The sequence below is a fragment of the Jaculus jaculus genome, chromosome 8, assembly GCF_020740685.1.
Source record: "Jaculus jaculus isolate mJacJac1 chromosome 8, mJacJac1.mat.Y.cur, whole genome shotgun sequence".
In the NCBI taxonomy this organism is placed as follows: Eukaryota; Metazoa; Chordata; class Mammalia; order Rodentia; family Dipodidae; genus Jaculus; species Jaculus jaculus.
In genome coordinates this window covers 84357576-84368182 of record NC_059109.1, presented here as the reverse complement: position 1 = coordinate 84368182, position 10607 = coordinate 84357576, and the positions used below count along the sequence as shown (strand labels likewise).

The 10607-nt window shown below is 48.3% G+C and overlaps 1 protein-coding gene across 2 annotated transcripts in view; it reads left to right on the top strand.

The window, feature by feature from the left end:
* The first annotated feature begins 354 nt into the window (after positions 1-354).
* The window catches only part of Rassf2 (Ras association domain family member 2), a 48611-nt gene continuing 38358 nt past the window's right edge, over positions 355-10607 (top strand). Inside the window, exons 1-2 of one of the 2 annotated variants that reach the window (XM_045156155.1) lie at positions 355-374; positions 1342-1416. The gene's annotated coding sequence lies outside the window, so the exon portion shown is untranslated. Of the gene's footprint in view, positions 375-456; positions 626-1341; positions 1417-10607 lie in introns of those variants that run through there. The other variant, XM_004661492.2, reaches the window with a different exon arrangement.

The following is a 10607-nucleotide window of genomic DNA, read 5'->3' as shown; positions in this document are numbered from 1 at the left end:
AGGGGGGCTGCTCCCTGGGAGTGGCTGTCACAGCGCCAGGCTAGTTGGGAAGCCTGGGTCAAGGCTGCATCCCGCTTGTAGAGGGCCGCAGCGAAGGGGTGACGGGCGCCACTTTATCTTCCCCAGGCTTACACCCCTACCCCGTCCCCAGCTCCTCCCGCCCGGCAGAAACGCTGTGGCCCCGGAGCGGGGTCTCCTTGGCAGGGAAGGGAACGCGTTGCCACAGCATTGTCTTGGAGGGAGGGGAGAGGCTCCGCCCCCTAGGAGGGAGGAGAGAAAGAAAGGGAGGGAGAGGAGGGAAGAAAGGCTAGGGCAGAGGGGTGGGGAGAGAAGGAGAGCGAGAGAAAGAGGAGGAGAGAGGACGGTCGGATCGGGTACGGGTGATGGAGGCAGAGCGTCAGGAAAGGGGCGGAGGGGAGCTCGGAGGGCGGGGCACACGGCCCCCCAATCGCGTTGCCACCCTCCCAGTCTTGGGGGACTGAGCGGGTCCCGGGGATCCCCGGTCGAGGAGCGGCTGTAGTCCCCCCTCAGCGGCGCCCCCACTTTCCAACTCCACTCACGGCTCCCGGCTGCGCGCGCGAGATGCAGCTGGCCCGGGACGCAGGCGCCGGATGCTGGGCGCAAGGTGCAGGGCCCCTTCATCTTCTCCAGTCCCAGCTCCCCACCCTTCTCCTCCAGCCACAAGGGCTCCTGGCGCGAGCGGTCCCCAGGGCCTCTTAGGCACAGAGCACCAGCCCATGAGCCTTCTGGCCCAAGAAAGTTGCGGCTCCGCGCTCATCTTGTCCCCTCTGATCTTCAGTGGTCTTTTCTTCTGCCTGCACAAGTGCGGCGGCGGGAAGCGTCCCCTCCCCCCTGACCCAGGGTGCCCGGGACTCCTGGGCGAAGTGGGGCCCAACAGGTGCAGAGCTGCAGGCCTGGGCAACCTTGGGAAGAGTCGGACTCCGATCCGCTTCCCTTGTCCCCGGCGGTGGGACAATTTCTCTAGGCCAGCACGCGGCGCGCCCAGGGCTCCTCCGGCCGCCAGAGCGCAAAGGGGTGCACGAGTGCGTGCGATTCTGGGGCACTTCCCCTTCGCGGTCTCCGGCCTAGAGGTCGCTTGGGCACCTAACTTTTAGTTCTCTCCGCCGACAGCCGATGCTTTTGGTGGCCGCAGCCACTTCTGCATTTTAGACGCTTGCTTTGCGCTCAGCCCTGCTCCAGCTGCGTGGCAGTGGCCTGAGCAGGGAGGCAGAGTTCGTGCTTTTCCCTTCTGTGGGGCCGTGTGGATTCTGGATTGCCCACAGCACCTCATTATTCCCGGGACAGGCTCGGTTCTCAACGCTGCGTGCACTTCATTCCCAGGTGTCTGGAATCCAGCGGGCTAGAAGGAATTTTCCCAGAGAGCAGAGGCTGAAGCTGCAAGGACCAGCGCCAAGGGTAAGTACCTTACAAGTGGTGCGCGGCTGTGTGAGGAAGAGACGACTTGTCTTGGCTTCGGCCACAGCGGGAGGAAAGAACTGAAGCCAAGATTCTTCCAGCTGGTGCACTGAGCCAGAGCATTCTTTGAAGAGTGTGTGGAGGAGGGTTCCGAGGTTGGTTGGTTTTACTTTCCAATCCACATCTATCATTGGAAACTTTCTACAGGTGGTCTGAAGGCTAAAGAAACCTTCCTGTGGCTAAGATAGTGTTTTATCTCTCCGTTTCGTTTCCTTCCTTCTTTCCTTCTCTTCTACCTCCCTTTCTCCATCACTCCTTGCGTTCTTTTTTTCTTCCTTCCCAGGAGATTGTGTAGTATTTATTTTCCGGGTGGTGCCCATTTGGGCTTAGGGACCCCGGAGTAGGGCCATCAGTGTGGGCTGTTTTCTCTTCTGGACCGGAGAGCCTGCTGCTCAGGACCTGCTGCAGTCCAGTGGGCCTCAGGGGATCATCAGATGATGGCTGAGCTTGGAGAGAAGTTGTTTGAGGACAGGTGTGGCTCCTGCCTGGTACAAGATGGAAACGTAGTGAGAAGCCTGCCTGGACACCTGGAGGTGTGGGCTGGCACAGTTTGAGACACCTTGTGTCCAGAGCCTGGAAGGACAGATCCATTCCTCCTTTAGCAAATGTTAAGTGTTGAAGAGACACAGGACAAGATCTGGGATGTAGTTTAGACAATCCAAGTACTCCCTACTATCCTTTTTATGCTGTTGGAACCCCATTAAAATGAGGAGGGGCAACTTTGAGAATCCCTACTGAAAGAAGGCCAGTGGGTGGGAGGTCCTAAAGCCAGCTTCCTCTGGGGGAAGCTTTGAGATGGGCCAGGTCGGCCAGGGCAAGGGCTGCCCCTGCATCTGTTGTATCCTCAGCCAGGGTTATCCCCGCCTTCCTGAGGGTGATCTGCCTATGTCCCTGGGGCTCCACAGTACACCTTTTTGGTCTTTGTGTGGCCTCCTCTCCGTTGCATGCTTTTAGGAGTTAAGGGTGGGTCATGGCACACCTTGTCTTTAATCTCAGCTTTCTTCTTCGTTTTGATGCTTTGGCCCACCTGTGACATCTCAGTGACCACTGGTTTCACTTTGATTTCTTGGTCTATTTCCAGAGCAGGGCTTCCTGTCTGCATCCTGTGTGAGCTACTTAGGATTGCTGAGGACCCTGGCTTGAGAGGTGCCTAGGGCTGTGCAGCTTGGCACTTCTGCTGCCTTATTTGGGCTGGACTGTGGGGCTTGGCAGAAAGGGGACCTGTTGTCCAAGCACAAAAACACCCTGGACCAGAATATTGCTTTTAGTCCTCTTTGGAATACTATGGCATGAAATGTCCTCACTGCCTGGGATGGGGGTGGGATTGGGTAGAGGTAGGGCATGATTGCCAGAGTCCTAATGAGAGCCTGAGAGAGAGCTAGGGGATCCCAAGAACAGTCCCAGGGCTGCCCAAGCCTGCTTCCCTCTCCCTCAGTGGAAAACTGGGCAGATCTCAGTCATGTGCTTAGAATGGAAGATGTCCAATCATTGTCCTCAAATCATGGTTGCTGGCTTATAAAGCAAAGGCAGCAGTCCCTCCTGCCACCCTTCAAAATGTGGTCCAGTTTTTTACCCCTATGACACACAGTCACTCTCCTCTCTGGTCACCCTCCTCAGTGTCTCCTAGAATTTGAAAAGTTCTTGAGGTGGAGTAAGTGCCCACAGGCCTGTGATTGCCAGTTTCATTTATTGGCCTTTTTGTGAATTCTCAAGGAGGCCTTGTGAGGGGGAGGGGAGCTAGTAAATGGGAGGAGGTGCAGTAAACAAGGCCAGCTTAGACTGCTGGTTATGTTGCCAGTGGGTCATTGCCGACCATCCCTTGGTGACAGACTTGGGAGCCTGTAATCATAGGTTAATGTAGCATTTTGCAAAGTAGTTTGGGCTTGCAGAACTCCTGTTTGAGGACAATCAGAGGTCAATCTCCCAGAGAAGAAAGAGACTACGCAGGGTATTTGGCAGATTCTAGTGACTTCCAAGGGCTTTTTTTTTTTTTTCTTTCTGTTGATAACAAATGACAAAAAGATACCTTGTGCTTTCTTTGGACATGTTAACCCAAAGTGATTAGGCAAAATAGGTACATCTCTCATCATTCCCCACAGCTACTCTCAGCTGTTGACTGCTTGCTTCTGTAAGTAGAGTAGGAAGAGTTGGGTTTGGAGTTTGTCTCGTATCTACCATCTTCTTGCGCAGGATGTGGGTCATTTAATAGGTCCTATCAGTGTTGTGCATACATGCCCTTAGCTTCCACCAGTGACTGGCTGGAGGAGGTGTATAAACACTCCAACCCTCTCACCCTACTGGCATTGCTTTAGGACATGTTTTATGCTATCTCTAAAGTTCCTTCTTTTTTTAAAAAAATAAATTTATTTATTTAAGCGAGGAGGGAGAGAGAGAGAGAGAGGATGAGGCATGTAGAGAAAGAATGGGCCTTTAGCCACTGCAAACTCCAGACGCATGCACCACCTTGTGCATCTGGCTTATGTGGGTCCTGGGGAATCAAATCTGGGTCCTTAGGCTTCACAGGCAAGTGCCTTTACCACTAAGCCGTCTCCAGCCCTAAGTTCCTTCTTAAGATACTGCATGCCATCTACTCATGATAGGAACTTGTCTCCTTGGCTGCCTGCCTTCCATTCATGTCACTCCCCTACTCCCTCAGCACTTGCACTTCAACCTTTGTCTCTGCTTCTGGGAGAGACCCAGCTAAGATCAGCTTTTGACTAGCATTAAAAATTTATTTAAAATCTCAGGTTCCCTAATCATAAAATAGAAATTATAATACTTATCTCACAGCAGTACACTAAAGATCAAATGAACTGCTGTGTGCAGTCAGACAGGGCCTGGCACACAGCAAACATTCAGGAAACATTTGCAGCTCACTGGCTAATACTGAAGGGGGCTGGGATGGATTTGAGAGTGTATTGTGGTAGAGCATGGAAAAGTATGACAGTTGGAGAGGGAGGTTGTCCTTACATTGGTGTTTCTAGGTTGTGTCCGATGACACACTGGTGTTTAACAAATGATTTTCAAACGAGTGAGGAGTGAGCCTTATCTTGAGGTGTTTGCCAGTTTCTGTAGTGTAAATATTCCCACTATGGCTGATTTTAAGCTACCAAATGGCACCACTGAGCACTGAGTCAGGCTCTGTGAACCTTGAGAAACAACAGGACCCAGCTCCAGCCTGCCTCTGCCATGACTGGGCCAGGATGTAACTCCAGTGAGCTTACTTTCTATTTTTCATTTTATTTATTTTATTTATTAATTTTTTTATTTGAGAGAGACAGGGAGAGAAAGAGGCAGAGAGAGAGAGAGAGAGAGAGAGAGAGAGAGAGAGAGAGAGGGAGGGAGGGAGGGAGGGAGAGGGAGAGGGAGAGGGAGAGAGGGAGGGAGAGAATGGGCGCGCCAGGGCCTCCAGCCACAGCAAATGAACTCCAGACGCATGCGCCCCCTTGTGCATCTGGCTAACGTGGACCCTGGGGAATTGAGCCTCGAACCAGAGTCATTAGGCTTCACAGGCAAGCGCTTAACCACTAAGCCATCTCTCCAGCCCTCTATTTTTCATTTTAAAGACAGGATCTCAGGTAGCCCAGGTTGACTTCAAACTTGCTACGTCGCTGAGGCTGACCTTGAACTTTTGATCCTCCTACCTCTGCCTCCTGGAATGCTGGAATTAAAGGCGTGTACCACCCTGCCCAGTCTACATTCTGTTTTCATGTGGCATAGGGGCTTGCGCCCAGGGCCTCAGGCATGCTAGGCAGGCACTGTACCCACTGAGCCGCATCTCTAGCCCCTCACCTTCCAAGAGTATTCACAGAGAGGAGGAGGGTAAGAATTGTACTAGGTGTCCCAAACGTGAGGTGTATTTAACCTCTGCCCTGAGCTCGTTGAATCACTGCGTGAGACAGTGCTCGGCTTCATGTCATGATTATTGAGATATTGAGACTAAGTCTTTCTGGGCTTTGGTTTCCTCTTTTCCAAGGCAAGGGATTATCAAGGCTATCCAACCTACAGCCTGCAGTCTGCACAGGTCCCGTGATAGCCATGCCTGCAGCTCAGTACATTTTTAGAAGATAACATGTCACAGTGTCAGAAGGTTGGACACTTCTGCATTAGATTGTTCCCTGTGTCCTTTCTACCTCTTTCTTTCTTTCTTTCTTTTTCATCTTTTTTGTTTATTTTTATTTATTTATTTGAGAGCAACAGAGAAAGAGGAAGGAGGGAGAGAGGGAGGGAAGGAGGGAGAGAGAGAGAATGGGTGCACCAGGGCCTCCAACCACTGCAAAGGAACCTTGTGCATCTGGCTAACATAGGTACTGAGGAATCGAGCCTTGAACTGTGTTCCTTAGGCTTCACAGGCAAGCACTTAACTGCTAAACCATCTCTCCAGCTCTTCTTTCTTTCTTTTTATATTTAATTTATTTATTTGAGAGAGAGGGAGAGAGAAAAAGAGACAGCTAGAGATAGAGAGTGACAATGGGTGCACTAGGATCTCTAGTCCCCGCAAACAAACTCCAGATACATGTACCACCTTGTGCATCTGGCTTATGTAAGTACTAGGAATTGAACCTAGGTCCTTAGGCTTTATAGGCAAGTGCCTTAACCACTAAGCAATCTATCTCTCCAACTTTTTAAAAAAACTTTTAACTTTTTTATTGACAGCTTCTATAATTATAGACAATAAACCATGATAATTCCCTCCCTACCTCCACTTTCCCCCTCACAAATCCATCTCTATCATATCCCCTCTCCTCTCAATTAGTCTCTCTTTTAATTTTGATGTCATCATCTTTTCCTCCTATTATGAAGGTCTTGTGTAGATAATGCTAAGCACTGCAAGGTCACAGATATCCAAGCCATTTTGTGTCTGGAAGAGTGCATTGTAAGGAGTCTTAGTCTTTCTTTGGCTCTTACATTCTTTCATCCACCTCCTCTTTAATGAACCCTGACCTTGGAAGGTGTGATAGAGATGTCTTAGTGCTGAACACTCCTCTGTCACTTCTCAGCACTATGGTGTCTTTTTAGTCATTCTAGTGGTCACCACCATCTGAAAAGAGAAGCTTCTCTAACCAAAAGTGAGAGTAGCATTAATATATGGGTATAAACATCTAGAAGTTCTTATGGGACATTTTGGTGGGCATAATATATACATTTAGCCAGACAACAGCAGGTGTTACACCCCTAGGGCTCATGACTTCCCTTGCTATAGGCTTTTGACTAGGTTTTTAGTACCAGCCATGTATGCCCTCCTGTGGAGAAGGTCTCTAGTCTAATTAGAGAGCAGATGGCTTCCCCCATAACAGACTAGCTCTTGGTTTCTTTCAGAAGGGTCCATTGTATTTTCCTTTTGTATACTAAAGAAGTAATCCTGCTGGACAAGGAATTAAGTAGATATTAACCAGTAAAACTCTGCCTTCCCTATTATATATGTTTCCTTTCATAACATAGACAAAATGTGTTCCGGAAGAATTCCTGAAGGGACTAGTTTTTTATGACAAAGATAGTCCCTAAACTTTCTAAACTACTATGCAGTTTTGCAGAGACCCAAGTGGAGTCCAAGAAAGGTCCATGCTGACAAACTTTTATAAGATAGAATCCAACCTCCCTGGAGCAGTTTTACTCTTCCTGCTCTGGTGGACAACTTTCCTGAGGGAGTCCTTGACTCAGCAATTCCACTAGGGATGTAATTGGACAAGTGCGTGGGGAATGTCCCTTGCATCATTATTTTTACTAATGATGACATCATCAAAAACTGGAGACTAAATGTTCTACAGTCAGAAGTTAGCTAATTATGGCATGTCAACATACCATGTAGCATCAGAAATAAAGGCTATATAGATGTGGATCTATAAACATGGAAAAATACTGTATATCTCTAAGAAGCAGGCTACCCAGCAGTCTGCTATTATTGTTCTGGAAAGATTAATGATTACCTCAAGGCATTAGAATTTACGGAGGTTTTGATTGATGTAATTTTGTTTCCATATATAAGAATATTATTTTGTTTTTAAATAAGATTTTATATTTATTTATTTGAGAGAGATAGAGGGAGAGCGAGAGAGTAGAATGGGCATTCCAGGGCTGCTAGCCACTGCAATGAACTCCAGATGCATGCATTACCATGTGCATCTGGCTTATATGGGATCTGGGGAATTGAACCTGGGTCCTTAGGCTTTGTAGGCAAGTGCCTTAACCACTAAGAAATCTCACCAGCCCTTATTCTGTTTACATTTTTAATATTTTTTGTTTATTTGAGAGAGAGAGGGAGAGAAAGAGACAGAGAGGGAGAGGGGGAATGAGAATGGGTGTCCTCAGGCCTCTAGTCATTGTAAATGAATTCCAGACACATGCCCCTCCATGTGCGTCTGGCTTATGTGAGTACTAGGGAATTAAATCTGGGTCCTTAGGCTTTGCAGGCAAGTGCCTCAACCACTAAGCCCTCTCTCCAACCCTCCATATTTTTTTTCTAGTTAGGGTCTCACTTTAGCCAGGCTGAGTTGGAACTTACTCTGTAGCTACAAGCTGGCCTTGAACTCAGTGATCCTCCTACCTCAGCCCTCTGAGTTCTGGGACTGAAGTCATGCACCACAATGCCTGACTGTAATAATTTTAATGCTTTACTGTAAATTATAAAATTGACCATTTTCACTACTTTTAAATGTATACTGCAGTGTCAGTGAACATTGACAGTTTTTTTTTTAACAACCATCACCTCTATCCATTTCCAGAATATTTCCATAATCCTAAACAGAAGACCCATTAAGCATTAACTCCCATCTCCTGGTAACCTCTATCCTACTGTCTTTATGAATTTGCTCATTCTAGGTTCCATCTAAGTGGAATATTTTCCTTTTAAGATTATTAGTCTTTTAGGTATATGTTTAAAAAATAGGGCTGGAGAGATGGCTCAGCAGTTAAGTGCTTGCCTGTGAAGCCTAAGGACCCTGGTTTGAGGTTCGATTCCCCAGGACCCACATTAGCCAGATGCACAAGGGGGCACATGCATCTGGAGTACATTTGCAGTGGCTGGAGGCCCTGGTGTACCCATTTTCTCTCTCTCTGTGCCTCTTTCTCTCTCTGTCTGTCGCTCTCAAATAAATAAATAAAAGTAAACAAAAAAATTTAATAAATAAATAAATACAAGTGTATATGTTTGTGTAATAAAAAGGAAAGCCCTGGGAGAGAGAGGTGGTATTTGTTCTTTGCGGTTTCCTATTTTGGGGGTCACAGGGCTCTGGCTACTCTTTGTGTCCTGGAGCAGATGTCAAGCTTCCATCTCCGTCTCATCTTGGCAGGACCGGGGCAGATGGTTGGAGTTGAGGAGGGAAGCCCTGCTGGTCTGGGAGTGGACCACAGCTGTGGCATGCTTGCTGCTGACAGCAGGGCCTCAGGACCCAGGCCCCTGCTGCTGAACTCTCACCTCAGGGTTGTGGGTGGGGGGTGAGTTTGGGAGGGTAGGCATGTGGCTTAACAGGCCTTTGGCACAGCAGTTGTCCTGCAGTGAGTGAGGTGCAACCAGGTGGAAGAAGGGAGTTTGAGACCAGTGCCCTTGAATATTTACTCAAATTTTCTATTTTGAAATATTTAAAAGGGCTGGAGAGATGGCTTAGCAGTTAAGACATTTGCCTGCAAAGCCAAAGGATCCAGGTTCAATTCCCCAAGACCCACGTAAGCCAGATGTACAAGGTACTGCATGTGTCTGGAGTTCATTTGCAGGGCTAGAGGCCTGGCACACCCACACCCATTCTCTCTCTCTCTTTCATTCTCTCTCAAATAAATGAATCATATATATACATATATATATATGGCTTAGTGGTTAAGGCACTTGCCTGCAAAGCCTAGAGACCCAAGTTCCATTCCCCAATACCCACGTAAAGCCAGATGCACAAAGTAGTGCATACCTCTGGAGTTCATTTGCATTGGCTGTGGCTAGAGGCCCTGGCACACCCAATCTCTCTCTCTCTCTCTATCTCTTTCTGCTTCCAAATAAACAAATAAAAATATTTTAAAATGCTTGTTCCTAGCATGGTATGAGATGTAGGGAGATTTTAGTTAGTATAGTCCATGAAGCCCCAGGCACTCTGCAGAGAGGAGCAGATAATTGGTAATCTCTTCCTGAAGTTCCATGCAGGACTTTCCTGATTACATGGCCTTTCAGGGCAAGATTGCAAGGCCGTGCACGTGAAAGCCTCACTGGGGCTATGGTATAGGGCTATGGGCATGTGACAGGGTCCAGCCAGGAATGTGAGTGCTTCAGGTTGGAGCTGAGGGGAAAGGAGGTCAAGCGGACTAGGAAACCAGGTCTCATGGTTCTATTCAGTTATCCAGGGGTCACGGTTTTTCTCTGGGATCCCTGCCTCTGTGGCAAATGCTTTAAGATCCTTGTTAAGGGAGTCTGTGGGACTTCAGTGCAGTGATCAGAGCTAAATCTTGGAAGCCTGTCAGGAAGTCTCTTTACCTGGTTTTGTCTTTTCATCTGTCCAGTGGGAGGCTGCCCTTTTAATCCCAGGTGCTAGGGAACTGTGAAGAAGATTGTATAAAATCAGCCTTTCCGGAACATGTGGACTAGAAGTTCTGTCTTTCATAGTGCTGATTTTAGTCAGCTGGTGGTGGGGCAGGCCAAGGGCGCTGTTAATGTGACGCTGTAAAGAATTTCCCTGGAAATGTGTTGGAAACCCCCAGATGCTCAGTCTCTTCTGGTATGGGAAGATCTGCTGTGTGAGGCAGAATTTTCCTGCACATGTTGTTGGGTGTTACTCATGTTAAAAGAGGGTGGGTAAGATGCTCCATTATGGCTAACTGCTCGAAGGACACAGTACTAGGCCTTTCCCTCTAGTACAAGGAACCTGTTGATATCTGGGGGTGAGGGGTGCATCCATCTTAACTTTTGGTTTTCAGTAAAAAGTAGAGGAAACCCCAAGTCTGTGTATACACAGTTCCGATTCTCAGACTAAACACCAAAAAAGGAAGAAATGCTAGGGTTCCCTTCAGGAAGGGGATGTGAGGTCAGAGGTGAGTCTGTGAGTGGCTGGTGGCTTAGAAACCACTCTGTAAACAGGACGTGTGGCCCTCACAGAAACCGGTGGGCGGAAACAGCGAATGGGAGGCCTCTCTTTACCTGCCAGGTTCAGTCAGCG